The sequence below is a fragment of the Chiloscyllium plagiosum genome, chromosome 17, assembly GCF_004010195.1.
Source record: "Chiloscyllium plagiosum isolate BGI_BamShark_2017 chromosome 17, ASM401019v2, whole genome shotgun sequence".
Taxonomy (NCBI): domain Eukaryota; kingdom Metazoa; phylum Chordata; class Chondrichthyes; order Orectolobiformes; family Hemiscylliidae; genus Chiloscyllium; species Chiloscyllium plagiosum.
This window is the reverse complement of record NC_057726.1, coordinates 43,657,708-43,678,131: the sequence shown is the minus strand read 5'-3', so window position 1 is coordinate 43,678,131 and position 20,424 is coordinate 43,657,708. Positions and strand designations below refer to the sequence as shown.

General features: G+C 39.0%; 1 long non-coding RNA gene across 1 annotated transcript in view; it reads right to left on the bottom strand.

The window, feature by feature from the left end:
- LOC122558420 overlaps nucleotides 1-20,424 on the bottom strand; it is a 430,190-nt gene that overhangs the window by 257,612 nt on the left and 152,154 nt on the right. Inside the window, exon 2 of the long non-coding RNA XR_006314126.1 lies at nucleotides 5,550-5,772. This is a non-coding gene — a long non-coding RNA (uncharacterized LOC122558420). The remainder of the gene's footprint in view (nucleotides 1-5,549; nucleotides 5,773-20,424) is intronic.

Sequence of the window (20,424 nt, the reverse complement as noted above, 5' to 3'; positions counted from 1 at the left end):
AGCTATAAGGAGAGGCTGAACAGGCTGGGGCTGTTTTCCCTGGAGCATCGGAGGCTGAGGGGTGACCTTGTAGAGGTTTACAAAATTATGAGGGGCATGGATAGGATAAATAGACAAAGTCTTTTCACTGGGGTCGGGGAGTCCAGAACTAGAGGGCATAGGTTTAGAGTGATAGGGGAAAGATATAAACGAGACCTATGGGGCAACTTTTTCACACTCAGAGTGGTACGTGTATAGAATGAGCTGCCAGAAGAAGTGGTGGAGGCTGGTACAATTGCAACATTTAAGAAGCATTTGGATGGATATATGAATTGGAAGGGTTTGGAGGGTTATGGGCCGGGTGCTGGCAGGTGGGACTAGATTGGGTTGGGATATCTGGTTGGCATGGCTGGGTTGGAACGAAGGGTCTGTTTCCATGCTGTACATCTCTATGACTCTACTACTTGGAGGATTGTACATAACACCAACTATGTCTTTTTTTACCTTTGTGATTCCTCAATTCTACCCACACAGATTCTACATCATCTGACCTCACTTCACTTCTTACTATTAATTTAGTTTCATTTCTTACTAATAAGGCAACCCCACCAGCTATGCCCACCTGCCCATCTTTTTGGTAGGATATATATCCTTGAATATTCAGCTCCCAATCCTGATCTCCTTGCAGCCACATCTCCGTGATGCCCACCATGTCATACCTACCCATTTCAATCTGCGTCGCAAGTATATCTATCTTATTCCTTATACTTATGCATCCAGATATGACAACTGCAGACATGTATTAATCGTCCCTCTTCTCATTGTCACTCATTTGTCCGGTGTGCTTGAAGTTTGATTGCTAATCCTTTCTATATGCTCTGTCCTTTTATGTTTGCGCTAGAGACTTTAATAACCTCTCCTGAGTCCTGCACACCGACCTCACCCTTTAATCGGGTTTTCTAATAATGTACTATAAAAGGCTACTCGTGGCTGGCAGTGTTTAACCTGATGCTCAGCTGGACTTTAAATATGAGGCTGGCGATCCAAGTCCAAGAACGTCCCAGCAGTAGCGAGCATTTCCACTACTGTTGAGCATACGAGAGTGTGAATTAGTGCTGCAGAGGTGTAGTGCACACATAAAGAGGCAAACTGGAAAGAATTACAGAAGGCAATTTACTAGAGCTGACAGAGAGAAACCTTCCATGAAACTCCCCGAAATTGACCCTTAGCAGATTTTTGGTAACATTCAGCCCTGTATCACCTATGTTGTAAGTAAAAATCCTACCACTGTCACAAAAAAGCAAGCTATTCAGTCAATTGCATCCCCATGCTCAAAACCACCAACCTTTCAGCTAATAGTGAAATGTACTGCCCCGTTGCTATAGATAGAGTGTGAAACAATCTGTTTGACTGCAGCCAGGCATCTCGGACTCTGAGATATAGTCTAAAATTAGGACCGGACTTTCATCTAAACATAGTGCCTGGAATTTGCTACCTGGTTTAGTGGTGAAGGTAGAGACCCTAAACTTTGTTTGTTGGGTTTGTCTACTGTATTCATGGAGAATTTAATGGAAGTTGTGCACAATATGTGGTTTGTTTTGTTTGTAAATTAATACAGTCAAAAGTCGCCACTGTTTGGAGCTTTTAAATATAAGGTATTAAAAGGAGCTGAGAGGCTAAAAAGAGACGGTTCGAGAAGGAAGCATGTGCCAAAACATAAAAGAAAAGCTGAATTTGTAATATGGTAAGATAAACTCTGTCAATTTAAAAAAGAGGTTTGAACTAAATCAGAACATGTGAGGGCATCTGGTGTCTTTGGGATTGACAAGATGGACTGATACCCTTCTTCAGCATTGTATCATTTCTACAGTTCTATGGTACAAGGAATGACAGAAGTCTCAAATTCGCAACTGCAAATAACAGACAATGCTAAATCATTTGTTAATTTTAACTCTAAAGTTGATTATTCTTTCTTAATCAAAGCCATTATGGGATTTGGAGTGAAGGTGGTTATGTGAACGAGACCACAGATAAACCATATTCTCACTGGTAGGTGGGAAAGACTCAAGCATGTGCATGGTCTACATTTGTTCCAACTTATCCCTTCCCATGGAGCATTCATATCATTCTCATCAATTTGTGGTTTTCCTCAAAGAATTGATGGATTTGTAGATTAATTCTTAGAAATAAAACTGAAATTCACGGATTCTGTTGTCCATTTGATATTACTCCTGTGCTGAATTCAAAATTCACCAGAATGTTAAGCATCACACAAACCTTTACTAGGCTGTTATCAAACATTTCCTGATTAAATAGGGCACTGAAAAACAATGACCTTAAACAGATATAATCACAGAGTACAGTTTTTAAAACAATTGGTGAAAATACCAGAATTCTATGGAATGAAAACAAAAAATGAATTATTTACTTGTAAATCAGTGACCTTAATCATATGAAAGCTTTCAACCATGAGAGCAGAATGAGCTTCCAATCAAGTTCACTGAGAAGCACTTTCACTGTTTTGTTTAACCTTATGATGAAAGAGACCAGTTGGGCTTGCAAGGCGCTGTGAATTTCTGGAAATGATTCAGTCATATAAACCACCATCAAATATTCCATATCTATTTGGCACCAGGTGCACAACTGCTCACTACAGACCTTCCTTTGGAAATGAGCCTGAACTTTATTGTTTGTGTTGACATCACAGGATCATATTCAAACAAACAATGAGTTCATAAATTCAGAAAATACAGATTTGTTGATTCTTCCCAATTTTTTTCTGTATTTTATGAAAGAATAAACCTCACAACTTGACTCCCCTTCTTTGTTGCATTGCAAGTTCAGAACGTGGATTCATAATCATTCCTACTGCAAAGCATAAATTTCTTGCACTTTTATTTCACAAAGTTACTTTTTATCAAAACTCTAGGAGCAACATTGAAATTGTGCATCATTGCATCAAGAGATTTTTCCATTTATGTTAATTCTCTCAACAAGTTCACATGGCAGACTGTATAGGGCCACATTTGGTAGCTCATTTAAAAACAATGAGCCAATTCCATCAGATTTATCAGAGAAGTTCAATGTTCAGCTTTATTTCTATAATATAAACAGAGTGAACAACAAATCACTTCATTTTCACCAGTTTTGAGTATGAAGTGTGTCAGTAAGTATTCTTAAAAATGAGAGATTTGTTGACATATGCGTCTGAGGTTTTTTGCTTCATGTCACATATCCACTGTTCCTTCTTTCAACTGAATGTTGTCCTTGCTACCAATTTCATCCCTATCAGTTCTCAACCAGGGAAACTACATGCTTTATAAAGAAGCAGATTCTTGCTGTGCACGTAACTTGCAAATTTGCAGCATTGACATCGTTAGCACCCAAAATGCCATCATCTTTGACCTCTTTTTTTTAAATGATGGTATTACACCTCCTTGCTTTGACTGATCCTCAGATAATTATTGACTTGCTTTTTACTTACTTTGAGAATCTTAATTGGAACTAGCAAAGTCCAGTTTGTTTTAAGAAGTCACAGATTTATCCATTAGCAATCTAAACAATGCTTAGACTGTAAACAAATTATTTTTATAAAATACAACTTGCTAGAAAACAAAGCAATATATATATATATGCATGGAATAACTGAGATCTTCATATCTTATGAAACAGAAGAGTGCTTGGTGTGAAAAAATCTAAATTTAATGTCTCCTTGACTCTCATGTACAAATGATCTCATTAATTTCATTTCCAGGTGCTTTCAATGACAAAGAGAACTGGTTTATTGATTTGTGAAAACATTGAATTAAATATATCAGTTTGATCTTCACATGCAGCATTTGCTTTTCCTCTCATATAGACTTCACCATTTGTGTTTTGTTGGGTTTGTCTACTGTATTGATGAAGAATTTGATGGAAATTGTGCACAACATGTGGTCTGCTTTGTTTGCAAATGAATATAATCAAAAGGCCCCACAGCTTGGAGCTTTTACATATAAGGGGTTTAAAGGAGATGAGAGACTAACAGGTTCTGTAAGGAAGCCTCTGCCAAAATGTAAAGGAAAGCTGAATTCATAATATGGGAAGATAAACTCTTATCAATAAAAGAGTTAAAACAGACCATTTTCGCTAAGGGTGAATGAAAACAGAATTTCAAAAGTAAGCTTTCAGTTGTTTCAACTGTTTGTGCCACTTGATATTATCTAATATTTTGTATTCTGTAGCATGGTGGGACATAACATTTGAACTAAGAAATATTTAGTTGCTTGTGAGAGAATTATTAGCTCCTCAGCAGCACACCTCTCCAAGGAGATAGTTTAGATAAAGGGTGACTTACCCTGGACACATACTTCCATTGAATAATCATTGTTTGGCGATTGATAGAGAAAAGACAGTACCAAAAAAATCCCCAAACTTAATACTGTGGCAAGAAAATAAAACATTTAATGTAAAAGGTAACCTGTCAATTATGACTATACAATAAATGAAAGTAAAATAGGCTTAATTATTGGCTGGCATTCAAAAGTATCATAAGTTCCTGAATAGTATGTGATATATAACTGAAAATAAAGTTATGAATGCTGGCTTGTTAACTTTAGTATATCTTTTACATTTTAATGTATGACAGAAAGAATGCAGTTTAAATGTTTGTTAGACAGCCAAAGCATCTGAAATATGTTTCAAGGTTTATTTGTAAATTAAAAATTTATGTTCAAAATTTCAGAACTTTTGATGCATGTGTTAAAGTTGTTGTAACTTATTGTTTTAAGCTTTCCTTCGGTTGGTCTTTTAATTTGCATTTCCTAACCTTAGCTTTGATAAGTCTACTGTTGGTGTTTATGCATTTTCTGCAGCTTTGTGGCAGACACACAGATTGAGTTATACCACAAGTAGATTTCACAGCAGAAACATGCATGGATGCCAGTCTCCCAGAATGGAAAATGCAACCTTAGAAGCAATGCCTTGTCAAGGTCTCCAAAAACATAAAACAAGTCCAGAAATCCATTTTTGTTTCTGCATTTACCACCATCTTCTCCCAAAATCAATGTTTCCCATGAGGAATAGTTCTGAAATTATAAGCACCTCTTAGCACCCAAGATCCAAAAGTTGATATCCATGTGTAATGTTGAACAATTGATTGGGCGTTTTGCAGAGATATCAGGATGAATTTTGCCCTATCCTCAAATGAAAGCCACCCAACAATTTTTAGCAGGAAACACTGGATAGTAATAGCAGCAGAATGTGGCTGATTCTTTTCCTCTTCTCTGGCTTTGGCATTTTAATGCCAACTGCAATACCCCACACCGTCTCAACATCAAGCAACCAATCACACAGGATTGGAGTCAAGCCTGAAACTTTCTTTGTCTGTCAGACTTGTTGGTCTGGGAGATATTGGAAAAGGGGAAATGCAACTTTAGACTCTGTCTTACTGGCAGCTTTAGCACTGTTTATCCCTTGTGTCCTGGACTGCAAGAGACAGTGCGAGAACTTTGATGGGCAGATTTGGCAGGAAGGAATTGATCTAAAATGGTATACAATCATTAAAATTCAACAATTGTTTTGGAGCTTACCTTTGCCTGACTGCTGGTCAGAAACAGTCAATAGCATTCCTAGAGAGTTGATCCATTTTTGAATATCCAGGCATCAGCTGTTCAGATCCATCCGATTAAGTATTTCAAAAGATACATGCGGATATGTGTGCACCTTCAGCTCCAGCTCACCTGAAGGCTTTATAGATTTTGACTTTGCCAATTCTCTCAAATTCCATTATAGGTTGATCTGATTCCTTCCCTTCTGAAGATTTAAGAAGAAGAAATTATCAAAGACTTGTTTACATCTCTCATAGATTGATTTTTTTCATAATCTTATATGTGAAAACAAAGAAATAAAGGCTATGGAAAATAAAAACACAATTAAGCAAAACATAATTATGTGATTCAGGTCACAGTGACACATGTGCAGCCACTAGATAACACTGTTTTAATGTGTTGTAGTTTAATAAGGCAGGAAAGGTATAAAGATCTCTGTGTGTAAAAGGTGAACAAGTCTTTTAATTAGCTGTTATTGTATCATTCTTTGATAATCTTTCCCCTTTCCTTTATATTGATTAATTATGAAAATCCACAACACAAAAGAAATTCCACAAAAGTCTTGTCAGTGTCTTCTTTAATAGGCTGGGAGAGCAATATAATCTGTCAGATCCAGAAAGAAGCTTCAAATATGCTAATGAACAATGATTAATGATGGGTTTCTATATTCTATAAATATGAGGACTCAATCTGCACCTGCAATTGGGCCCATGGTAAAAAAAAATCTTTACAAAGCAATATTTAGCAAATCTCAATTATAAAGATTGTCATTCTCTTTAAAATACTAGTGGGTGTGTTTTAAAGATCCATGGGCTCATCACGTTTAATTTATACCAGGCTGCTGAAACAGATCAACAATGAATCTGTTTAAATACAGAAGTTTTTTGTTAAAAACATGTTGTTGGATTGATTTTGAGATAACCATTTGATTGTTCCTTTGCAGATCATCCTTTTGACTCCACACGTTTTTGCAGCAATCTGTAAAAATGTTTAATAAATTTCGAATCATTTGCAGTCAGGATCAAAATTTGTACAGGATAACTCCAATATATTCACAAACTTCAGAATAAACAATAACAAAATAATCTATAAATCAAATACTTAAGAATAGTGATGTTTTATTTAAGTGATGAATATTATTGTCATCTTTGATAGATGAACAGACACTTATACAACATTGATAGATGTTGTTAACTGTGTAGCATACATGTGAACCTATATCTGCTGTTTAAGTGAATTCGCATAAGTTCAACCATTTCTAGTGTTATTGATAAACTAGGTACATATGAAACGTGAACCAAAACTATATTAAGAAAAATAATTAAACAAACTGTATATTCAAGACAACTGCTGATTAAGTAAGGAAAAAGCAAAATAGAACTTAATAATGCTGAAGAAAAAAAAGTTACCTTTACCTTACAATGCATTAGGAAGTCTTAATTTAAAACCATTTTCTTGTGGTTAATGAATCACTGACTGTAAATGTTTGTGTAATAATATCATACCTCATTATATATTTACAGTTTTTATGTTGCCCTAAAGTGAGATAACTTCCGTGTTTTACTGAAAGTTGGAACAGAATTTCTGTAGAATTGGATTAAGTCTTTATATCACAGTTGGGGGTTGCTGCTTTTTGACATGGCTCCAGAGGTTCATAAACAACACATATAATTATGTCACTGCACATGTTTGTGTTAAATTAATCTTTCTTCCTTTCATTTCCAATTGATTGGGCTCTGACTCACCTCAGACAATGTGTATTAAAAAGGCAATATGTGAGCTGATTGTTGAAATTTCTGACAATAGTTAAAATTAACAATGCTTTGGCATGGATTGACATTTTTAAGGTCAAACCTGTTATGCAGGGATTTAAATATATTCCCAACAGCCTGTTGTTTTGATAGCAAAATGACTGACACAACATGGCTCTCTTTCTCTCTCTCTCTAATGACATGAATTCCACGCTGCGTATTATCAAGTGTTTTTTTTTCTTCTGTTAAACAAGTTTCTTTCAAAGAGAAAGTATATTGTTTGACAATTTTTCACAAAATTTTAATCAAGTTGGATTTCTGACTAGATAGATCTTTTTCTGCTCTGATATAAAACAATACTTCCCTACCACTTCTCAGAAAACATATATCTCGTATCTTCTGGCAGAGAACAATTAACTGAAATTATAGTATTAATTTATTAAAATGCTGACTTTACCAACAACAGCAGTGTGAGACCTTTGACCCTTTGCTCTCTTGAAATGTAATGGAATTTTTTTTTGTTAGATTTGTTTAGGACTAGTTGTACCTTGGATTTTAATATATAACTAAACATTCTTCACTATGTTCAACAGAGAGAATGAATTGGAACAAAACCAGGCCTGTTTGCTTTTCAGATCTTTGAGCCCTGATTTATCTAAAGTTTGAGCCTGGTTGGGTTCATTTTGAACCCCATGTAAGACAAAAGCAATGTGTTTTGTATTTAACTGCTGCACTATATTTATGTTACTGTCTGTATCCTTCTTTGTCATTTTTCTGAACACACTTTAAGTATTTTATCACAAAATAAAATTTTCTTTGATTTTCACGTGTGCCATTCACAAATGCTTAAAACTTTACATTTTTAGAAAGATCATTCTTTTGTCGCTTTTTTTGTCTTACATGCTGTTTTGGAAACTGATTTTTTTATGGTTTGTTCTCTGGTTCTTTTTTGCCCCTTTTCTTACTTATTTTGTTTGTATTCCTTTTGAAAATGACAAATTCATGCCTCCAAAGCTGAACACTTTAAAAACATTAAATATCGAACATATGGGTAAAAGTCCTTGAATTTTATTTGCAGCCAGTTTCTCTGAAATGTTTGTAAGAGTTCACAGTAGTTTGCTAAACAAGCATTGATACTACATTCTGTAATTACTGCTGTGCCTATATTTCCCACACAGCTTGAATAAACAGATATTCCTTTATAACTTTACGTTTTGAAATCTCCAGTTCCCATTGAATTGAGCACAATGTGCTTGTTAAGTAAATGATTATTATAAGTCATTGGAGACATATTCAATTGAATTAACCCCTTTGTGTGTGAAAAATGGGTTCCTTCATTTGCCTAAATTCTGCTTCTTTTGAGAATTTTTTCAAGCTTCAGCATTGACGATCCCCACATTAGCAAACTGTAACCTGAGAGCGGGGTCTTAGGAACAGCAGGACCCCTCTGGCCCCCATTGTTTTGCTAATCAAGATTATTGCCAGCATTGAAATGTGGAAGTATAGACTAGCTGACAAAATTTGTCAGCTTCCCATGAAACAATTATGGCTGGTTAGTGAGGGGTGCTGGCAAATATTAACATATAAATGAACTTTTTTAAAGATGTAGAGAAAACATAAACAAAAAACTCCAGGCTATATTCAGATGAGATAGTTCTTGGCTCTGCATCTTGCCCTTTTAATCATGTGAGTGCTGCTGTTAAAATGGAATTTGTTCAAAACTACTTTTAAGCAATAAAGCAAAGAAGATTCACTCCCCTGCTGATAACAACAGGAGATTGATTACGCCTGCAAAGAGGGAATGATTTCATGAATGCAACTGCCAGACCTCCACAGCAGTGTGTTCTACAAGCTAGTTACACTTTATAGCATGGGTTTCTGATATAAAGTAGCAGAGTGGGACAGGAGCTGAAAGCTCAATAAATGCAGTCAGGTCAAAAGTGTCATTATTGTATCTCCCTCGTTCCAATGTGGGCCCCAGTAGGTACACCTCCTGTATTTAAAAGGAAGATTTACTAAATACGTAATGAATAAAACAGATCTTAGTATAAAAGATCATCTGTAAAATCCATTCTTATTCTTCGTGGTGAGGACAATAGACTCGCATATCTGAGAAATCTCCTTGTGCATTCTCAACAGATAATGATGCTAATGGCTTGGCCCCATTAAGTATTGGTGTTGTATAGATTAGTTCACAATGCTTTGTGAGCTCATACAATATTCTAGTGTCAATTGTCCTTTTTTTATTGAGTTTGCTAAAGATAGCCCACTCTTTGCAAACCAACTCTCTGAGGTTAAATTTTATGAAGTTGGCTTGATTAGCATATCAAAGTGTTGATTTTTTTTGTGAATGACTATAAAAGGAGAGGGAGAGCAGCAGCAATACTTCTTTTCATCTTTGGAGGCCAGGAAGGTCATTCTTGGTGAAAATGATCAGGACCCATCACTGCTCGTTGTTTGCCCAATACTACTTCAAAGGGATGAGCCAGGCCTGACAGCTTACTGTTTAAACACCACTGAATAGATTACTTGGATGAGTGATGAAAATCTTCTGACACATTAATAATCTGACTGAGATTCTTCCTGATGTAGTTAACGTAAACAAACAGAAACCCTAACAACATTCAAGTTTCGTTTCAAGGATAAATCTTTTCAATGGTGGATGAATGCTTTTTTAAACTGCAGATATTAGCACATTTTCAGAACAAAAGCTATTAGCTAGGACAGTCTTATTGATTACTTGAAGGGTTACTTTTGGGCTTACCCTTTGAATAAAGAACATGAAAGAATTCAAAGATGGTCAGGTATTACTGCAATTATACATGTGACACGATTTGCTGAACCACTTTTGTTCTGGGAATGTTTTGCTGCACTTCATCATCTTAGTCAATATCTAATCTATCTTATCTTGTACAGTCACTGAATGATCAAAATAAAGGTCACATCGCAATAATATGCTTGAATCAAGGAAACACCTTACATAACACAGCAAACCAATTACAATCAAGACCTACTCCTGTAGTTATGTATAATTGTCTAACCCCCACCAGAAATCATATTTCACTCCACCTGTTTTCTTCCATAGACATGTCAAAAAGTGTGTTGCAGAATTCAAAGGTGACTGTTATTTATGATCCTGCATTAAATTTATTAATAAAACCAATGTCAGTCAAGTGGCTCACTTTTTATGTTCAGTAGGTGTGTGAGTATGTATGAATCTAACATTGGTCACGGAGTCATAGAGTTGTACAGCACAGAAACAGAGCCTTCAGTTGAACCAGTCCAATACAAAACATAATCTGAAACTAAACTAGTGCTACCTGCTTCCTGGCCCATATCCCTCCAAAACTTTCTATTCAAGTATCCATCCAAATGTCTTTTAATCATTGCAATTGTACCCGCATCCACCACAGCCTCGGGAAGTTCATTCCACACGCCAACCACCCTCTGTGTTAAAAAATTTATATTCAACTAAGACGCTGTTCTAAGATATAATGTTAGAGATACAGGTCTGAACTGTTCCAGTTTTACTAGTTGACTATTCTTTTCTGAAAATTAGTTGTAGTACTTTTTTAAAGTTAAAAATCACACAACGCCAGGTTATAGTCCAACAGGTTTAATTGGAAGCACACTAGCTTTCAGAGCGACGCTCCTTCATCAGGTGATTGTGGAGGGCTCGATCGTAACACAGAATTTATAGCAAAAATTTGCAGTGTGATGTAACTGAAATTATACATTGAAGAATTGATTGTCTGTTAAGCCTTTCATCTGTTAGAATACACTGTATTCTAACAGATGAAAGGCTTAACAGACAATCAATTTTCAAAGTATAATTTCAGTTACATCACACTGCAAATTTTTGCTATAAATTCTGTGTTACGATCGAGCCCTCCACAATTACCTGATGAAGGAGCGTCGGTCCGAAAGCTAGTGTGCTTCCAATTAGACCTGTTGGACTATAACCTGGTGTTGTGTGATTTTTAACTTTGTACACCCCAGTCCAACACCGGCATCTTTGAATCATGACTACTTTTTTAAAGACCTTATGAACCATTCCAGTATGATATCAATATGTCTACAGTTGTATAAGCACATAAGGAAAATAATTATCACAGACCACTTGGTCCCATTGATTCATATTGATTTCTCCCACCCACTGTCATTTTACTACTGAGCCTAAAATAGACTAGTTTTGTGGAATAATTCTTATTTTTCACTATATTCAGGGTAGGGTTAGAGGAAGCACTTGTCATGACAAGGTGCTTAACATATCATGCATGCCCAGTTCAGTCTGGGGTCATAACATTACTACTAAAAAAAGTGAACAATGAAGCATTTATTGTCTCCTATAAATGTGTCCTTCATGTAAAAGCAGTCACTATAGTGACCTCTGAAATGATGGTTTAGCTTTTGGAATTATTTGTGCACAAGATGATTTACAGCCCTAAACTGGACCCATTAAGATGTTCATGAATATTCTGTCTGCATGCTTTTTGTGGATGGGTTCATTTAAACGATGGACAATTTGATTTCCTGTGTTAATGACCACGATTGATAATTTGATTGAAACTCTGATTAGCAACATTTCAAATTATGCAGACACTAAAAACATGTACTGGCATGTAGTGCTAAATCAGGGATAATATTAGTTTAGCTGTCAAAGTGGAAGTGCAAGAACACCTTACTTTTATCCCAAAGGCTAAGGCTGTCAAAAGAAATGCTAAAACTGGAAGGAATTTAGTCAAGGGGCAACATAATAGTGTGGAATATCATGATTTCATATCTACAAAAAGTTGACATTTCATAGTATCAAATTATGTGGAGGAGTGAACTGATGCAGTTAAGAAACAGACAGAGACTTGTGTAATCAGCCTTCATGTATTGCCAGTTTTGAATAATAACATTTATATGCCTCAACTTACCTCATCTGCCTGGCACAGCCAGGGCATAAATAACTGAGAACAATGGAATTACTATTACTCACTGGCTGAGCAAGAGCTACATCACTGTATTCTTTATAATTGGTGGCAAGAAGATTAATGTTTTGTTAAATATCAGAGTAAGGTCATGAGGGGACTTATAGGTCTGTCTAAACACCCAGTCTTCTGGTTCTTTACGGAAATGAAGTTGTAGCATTCCCTCTAATTATCATGTGCTTTTTTCAGATGGGCTCCATCCTGTCTGCTTTCATTCTAATGCTACAGGCAGACAGATATTTACAAGAACAGCCTGACAATAATAAGGAAACCTGTAATGAGGCTAAGCTAATCTTATGCTAAAAACAGTCTCCTTGGGAAAATCATAAAGGATATTTTCTCTTATGTTGTAATAACAGAGTAACAATGCCTTAAATATGTATTTTTGGTTTTGTAGAAGTTTGACATGTATGGAAAAATTATAGTCTTCAGACAGAAATGAGGAGATCAAAATCCCTTGACACCCTGTATTGCTATTAACTGGGTCAGTTATTACAGTTAAATCAGAAGTGATACCTGGAAGTTTGACTGAACCTATTACCACTCTTAAAAATTATAGATCTTATGCAAAGATAATCCTTTCTATCTACCTGTCCTATTTTTTTTTCAGTGAGATGCTACAATTTTAACTGGCATGGATATTGTCTAACACTGACTGCAACAAGATATGTAGAGTGTGAGGTTTCTCAATGCAAGCCAAGAAAATCCTATTTTACAGCTAACACTGGAATTTTGAACCCTGCCAATCTGGAACAGGAGGACTTAAGCATGAAAATAATTTTCAATGTGTTTAACGCTCTCAGTACAATTATAAGGAGAAAGTGAGGACTGCAGATGCTGGAGATCGGAGCTGAAAATGTGTTGCTGGAAAAGCGCAGCAGGTCAGGCAGCACCCTGAAGAAGGGATCATGCCCGAAACGTCGATTCTCCTGTTCCTTGGATGCTGCCTGACCTGCTGAGCTTTTCCAGCAACACATTTTCAGCTCAGTACAATTATAGTCAAACGTGTAGTTGCTTCATCTTTTAGTTAAGAACGTACACTGATTTAAGGGGAAAGTAAAGTGTTGCAGTAAAGATCTGACGTTCAGAAAAATACCCACATCATTTTTCTTTAAAATTCCATTGTGGAATTGTGCCACTGATAATGTGGGGAACTACATTTCATGTTGACTCCTGAACCATGTATACCATACTGGAAGTCCATGGATTCGATCCACAGTTTGTGTTGAGAAAACAGATCTCAGTTTTGCCCCAGTGAGGTGAAAAATCAGTTCAGTTTCCATTTATATTCACTAACTAGGGAAGCCTCATGGAAGGTGACTGTGTGCTTGGGATGATGGGGGTGAGAGGGGTGGTATGTGCATGTGTTTGTGTCTTCATGAGAATGACAGAGCCACAGTGAAAAATGAAAACATCTTGATTGATACCAAATTTAGATAGCCTGATATTGCCAATTAAAGATCTAGAGGATCTCAGGTCTGCATTTGGGTCAGTGCTTTCAAATGTAGAACACATAACAAATAGAAAATACTGTGGAAAGAGCAGTGGAGTCGGACTTGCTTTCAAAGAGCTAGCACAGGCATGAAGGGCTGGATGAGCACCATTGTTTACTGAATAATTCCATACTGTGGGGTAAAAAGTAACATCAAAAAGTGATCAATGGAAAATACTAGTTGGAAGGCTGATAATTACCAGCAGAATGGCTATTTCTGCCAGAACTGTGTGATCCAGCTACAAACATGGCGGATGTAACTCTGCACATTTTAATTGGCATTTAAGTCAAACGAGGGTGTTCAGTCACAATTTATATCAACAGAAAGACTATTTTAATGCAAAGTACACTCCATTGTTATTAATTTTGTTAAAAGCAAATATAAGGTTTTACATTAACCCTTAAAGTGCAACGCTCCAGTTGCCACTTTCAAAGTGTACTGTTTGATATTTAAAAATATTTTTAAATATTTAATAAGCATAGAGCTCATTGTGAATTTTGAATACTTAAAAAATACAAAAAAAATGGTTGGGACTGGAGGAGGTTTCCAGCATTTCCTCTCTGCTTGAATCAAAACTTATCATAAAACTAGCTTCCAGTTATTTTAAGCTATTTGGATAAATATTTTGTTGAATTATAACTAGTGCCAGGTAATCTTTCAGCTTTGAAAAGGTTAAAGCATTCCCCTGCAGCTATGTACAATATAAATGCATATCTTAAATACTTCCCATTGTATTTTGCTCTTCTATTAAAGTGGCTTTTGTCCAAAGCAGACAATTTGTATCCATCATATCATCTAAAGGTGTGAAAAAAGAAAGGCATTAGTTATTAGAATTATGTGAACAGATTTTCTTCCCACAACCTAATACACAAACACCTACTTAAATTACGGGCTTCTGGTAAGTCTCAGAGAACTTATTTATTATGGCAGTTGGCGACAGTAGATCACAAAAACTAATTAGCAGTTTCCTATCTCCACCCATTAGGTGAAATTTGAATCTGTTTTGAAAAAAATAAAGGTATTACATTTGCAAATCATGACTGTGTTATTATATCTATGAAGGAATTATGATTTCCCACTACAAATTGTCAAAATTGTTTCATGTTTTTAAATACTTAAGAATCAACCAGCACAACTACTAGTCAAGCAGGTCTCATCACCATCCAAAATTGTCTGGCAACACAAGACCCTGGGTAATGGCACAGCTACAAAAGAAATAGAAACAGCAGGCATGGTTACACAACTTTGCATCGAAGCATTTGCCCATTATTGCCCTGTATGAAATAAAATTAGGCTAAGAGAACCTGCCAACCAAAATCCAGTGCACTCAACTGTCACAGATCAATTGGTCATGAATAATTTATATTGTTAGAAGAAATGTTTCCTTGGCACAGTTGCTAATACTCTTGATGCGTCAGAGGTTGTGGATATGAACTCTCACATTGGGGCTTCACCCAAGGATTTGGGCTAACACTTCAGCACAATATTGAGGGAATGTTGATTTCTATAGATATTCGTCAGGTGAATCAAGACCAAAGTGTTCGATATTCCTGTTCGGCTGAACTATACACAACCATTAAATCCGTTCAACGAAAATGAGGGAGTTTGCCGAATCCCCTGTCCAACATTTCTCCATTGGTTAATATTGCTAACCTAAAGGTCTTTGACTGTGGCAATTTGTGGAATTTGCAGAAGCAGAAGGCACTGACTCCAAATAAGTAATTTGTTGTGTAAAGTCCATAGAGGCAATTAAGCAATGAGAAAAAATGATATTTGACTGAAACATTTCTGCTTCTTAACAGAAAGTGTCCTCCAGCTTTTGTGCCCATTTGGTCAGTCACCTCATAGGACATAGAACATAGAACATAGAAGAATACAGCGCAGTACAGGCCCTTTGGCCCTCGATGTTGCGCCGATCCAAGCCCACCTAACCTACACTAGCCCACTATCCTGAATATGCATTGTATAGAACAACCTCGTTGTTCTATACAATGCAATTAATTACAGAGAGCATCAACAAGTATAATTTTATGAAATTCTTAAATACAAATTTCACTACCTGTAAATGTAATACTTCTTATGTAGAGTTTCCTTTGACCACCATAAGCGTAGATCCTAAATTCAAACACTCCTCAGAACTTTGCTTTGGTATGTGTCAGCCATTTTTCATGCAGATCCAGCCAAATTAAGATGTCTGACATGGCAGTCCAGTGGGGCACCTCACTGTCTGGTATTTTGTCCTCTGTTTGATATTTTTGAAAGCAACAAATCTTGCACCTGGAATGGTCTTTTAAGGCAGAATAAACTCTGCAAGGACATTCTGAAGAATGCACTTAGGAGCTTTGACATCAACGACAAGACCTGGGAGAAGCTCTAGGAGAAAGTGTGGACTGCAGATGCTGCAGTACCAGAGTTGAAAAATGTGATGCTGGAAAAACACAGCAGGCCAGCCAGCATCCGAGGAGCAGGAGAATCGACGTTTCGGGCATAAGCCCTTCTTCAGGAATGAGGCTGGTGTGCCAAACGGAGGGGAATGAGGAAGCTGGAGAAATCTACATTCATCCCGTGTGGTTGGAGGGTTCCTAGGCGGAAGATGAGGCGCTCTTCCTCCAGGCGTCGTGTGGTCTGGGTCTGGCAATGGAGGAGGCCAAGAACCTGCATGTCATTGGCGGATTGGGAGGAGGAGCTAAAGTGTTCAGCCACGGGGCAGTTGGGTTGGTTGGTGCGGGTGTCCCAGAGGTGTTCCCTGAAACGTTCCGCAAGTAGGCGGCCTGTCTCCCCAATGTAGAGGAGACCACATCAGATGCAGCGGATACAGTAAATGATGTGTGTGGAGGTGCAGGTGAATTTGCGACGGATATATTGGCACTATCGCGTGCTCCCACGAGGAGGTGTAACAGTTCATCCACTTTACTAACACCTTCCAACCCGACCTCAAATTTACCTGGACCGCCTCAGACTCCTCCCTCCCCTTCCTAGAACTTGGAGGGAGGTGAGGGGAGAGGTGTGGGCGAAAGTTTTGCACTTCTTGCAGTTGCAGGGGAAGTTGCCGGGAGTGGAGGTTGGTTCGTGGGGAGTGTGGATCTGACCAGGGAGTCGTGGAGGAAGTGGTCTCTCCTGAATGCTGATAGGGGTGAAGAGTGGGTGGTGGGGTCTGTCTGCAGGTGGCGGAAATGACGGAGGATGATACAATGTATCTGGAGGTTGGTGGGGTGGAAGGTGAGGACCAATGGGGTTCTGTCCTGGTGGCGATTGGAGGGGCGGGGTTCAAGGGCGGAGGTGCAAGAAGTGAAGGAGATGCGGTAGAGAGCATCGTCGACCATGTCGGAGGGGAAATTGCGGTCTTTGAAGAAGGAGGCCATTTGAGTTGTTCGGTAGTGGATTTGGTCCTCCTGGGAGCAGATGCGGCGAGGCAGAAGAATTGGGAATATGGGATGGCGTTTTTACAGGGGGCAGGGTGGGAGGAGGTGTAATCTAGGTAGCTGTGGGAGTTGGTCGGTTTGTAGTAAATGTCTGTGTTGAGTCGGTCGCCCAAGATAGAAATGGAGAGGTCTAGGAAGGGGAGGGAAGAGTCTGAGACGGTCCAGGTAAATTTGAAGTCGGGGTGGAAGGTGTTAGTAAAGTGGATGAACTATTCAACCTCCTCGTGGGAGCACGCGGTAGTGCCAATATAATCATCGATGTAACAGAGGAAAAGGTGGGGGGGTGGTGCCAGTGTAGCTGCGGAAGATGGACTGTTCCACATATCCGACGAAGAGGCAGGCATAGCTGGGGCCCATGCGGGTGCCCATGGCTGCTCCTTTTGTTTGGAGGAAGTGGGAGGATTGGAAAGAGAAGTTGTTCAGAGTGAGGACCAGTTCAGTCAGTCGAAGGAGGGTGTCAATGGAAGGGTACTGGCTGGGTCGGCGGGAGAGGAAGAAGCGGAGGGCTTGGAGGCTTTCGTGATGGGGGATGGAAGTGTCTAAGGACTGGATGTCCATCGTGAAGATAAGGCGTTGGGGGCCGGGGAAGCGAACATCATGGAGGAGGTGGAGGGCATGGGTGGTGTCCCGAACGTAGGTGGGGAGTTCTTGGACTAAGGGGGACAGGACCGTGTCGAGGTATGCAGAGATGAGATCGGTGAGGCAGGAGCAGGCTGAGACAATGGGTCAGCCGGGGCAATCGGGTTTGTGGATTTTGGGTAGGAGGTAGAAACGGGCGGTGCAGGGACCGCCTGGGAACCATCCAACCACACAGGCTGAATGTAGATTTCTCCAGCTTCCTCATTTCCCTTCCCCCCACCTTATCTCAGTCCCAACCCTCGGATTCAGCACCGCCCTCTTGACCTGCAATCTTCTTCCCGACCTCTCCGCCCCCACCCCCTCTCCGGCCTATCACCTTCACCCTTACCCCCTTCCACCTATCGTATTCCCAGCGCCCCTCCCCCAAATTCCCTCCCCCCTACCTTTTATCTCTGCCCGCTTGGCACAACAGCCTCATTCCTGGGAGAAGCTCTGCCAGGATTGTAAGAGCTGCCAATCCTGATTGGACATATTTCTGGAGTTTCATCACATGTCTTCACATCTTCAACTCTTCTACATAGTAAAACACACTATTTTTTATAACAAGTAAATGAAAGTATGATAAGCAATTGAAAAGGAAACTCAATATTTTAATATCCCATGATTTTTCTGCTGTAGTTTTCGATCTTGCCTTTGTCCTGAAGATTAGTGTACAATTCTTTAAGGCATGGTGGCTCAGTGGTTAGCACTGCTGTGTCACAGTGCCAGGGACCGGGGCTCGATTCCAATCTGGGGCGACTGTTTGTATGCAGTTTGTACATTCTCCCCATGTCTGTGTGGGTTTCTTTCGGGTGCTCCAGTTTCCTCCCACAGTCCAAAGATGTGCAGGCTAGGTGGATTGGCCATTCTAAATTGCCCACAGTGTTCAGTGTTGTGTAGGTTGGGTGCATTAGTCAGGGGTAAATCTAGAGTAATGGGGAATGGGTTTGGGTGGGATACAATTCCAAGGGTCGGTGTGGACTTGTTCGGCTGAAGGGCCTGTTTCCACACTGTAGGGATTCTAAGGCTTCAAGGCATCCCTACTGCTGTATCTGGAATAATCAATTAAAAAGGGTGCAGGATCTATTGAAACAAAGTGTACATTAGAGACAGAAAATGTGAGGAAAGGAAATGCTGAGCCAGTAACTTGTCCAAGCCTTAATCATTTGCGATATCCTGTGTTAGTTGCAACAGTACATTCTGAGCGAAATTGGCCTTACTCGAGTAAATGCTACAGATAATGAATGTGGTCTGCCTTGAAAAATGGGTACCATAACACCTCCCTGTGTGTGTTTTTTTAGTCAGTTTTCTTTCTGTCAGACTTTCACAGAATAAGCAAGAGCCCCCAACTAGAGAAGATGCAAAACTTGACCAACTCTTGGGAAATAAGGCAGGGCAGGTAACTGAGGTGTTAGTGGGGGAGCATTTTGGGGCCAGCGGCCATAATTCTATTAGTTTTAAAACAGTGATGGAAAAGGATAGACCGGATCTAAAAGCTGAAGTTCTAAATTGGAGGAAGGCTAACTTTGATGGTCGTAGGCAAGAACTTTGAAAAGCTGATTGGGGGCAGATGTTCGCAGGTAAAGGGATGGCTGGAAAATGGGAAGCCTTCAGAAATCAGAGTCCAGAGAATGTATATTCCCGTTAGGGTGAAAGGAAAGACTGGTAGGTAGGGAATGTTGGATGTCTAGAGAATTTAAGGTTTTGGTTAAGCAAATGAAGGAAGCATATGTCAGGTATAGACAGGAGAGATCAAGTGAATCCTTAGAAGAGTATAAAGGCAGTAGGATTATAAAAACAAAATCAGGAGGGCAAAAAAGGAGACATAAGATAGCTTTGGCAAATACGGTTAAGGAGAGTTTAAAGGGTTTTTATAAATACATTAAGGACAAAAGGGTAACTAGGGAGAGAATAGGACCCCTCAAAAGATCAGCAAGGCGGCCTTTGTGTGGAGCCACAGGAGATGGGGAGATACTAAACGAGTACCTTGCATCAGTGTTTACTGTGGAGAAGGACATGGACAATACAGAATGTGAAGAAATAGCTGGTGACATCTTGACAAATGTCCATATTACAGAGGAGGAAGTGCTGGATGTCTTGAAATGCATAAAAGTGATGAAATCCCCAGGATCCGATCAGGTATACCCTAGAAGACTGTGGGAAGCTAGGGAAGTGATTGCTAGGCTCCTTGCTGAGGTGAGGTGTCAGAAGACTGGAGGTTGGCTAACGTGCTGTCACTATTTAGGAAGGTGGTGAAGCCAGGGAACTATAGACTGGTGAGCCTGCCATCAGTGGTGGGCAAGTTGATGGAAGGAATCCTGAGCGACAGGATTTACATGTATTTGGAAAGACAATTACTGATTAGGGATAGTCAGCATGGCTTTGTGCGTGGGAAATCATGTCTCACGAACTTGATTGAGTTTTTTGAAGAAGTAACAAAGAGAATTGATGAGGGCAAAGCAGTGGACATGATCTATATGGACTTCAGGAAGGCGTTCGACAAGGTTCCCCATGGGGGACTAGTTAGTAAGGTTAGATCTCATGGAATACAGGGAGAACTAGCCATTTTGATGCAGAACTGGTTCAAAGGTAGAAGT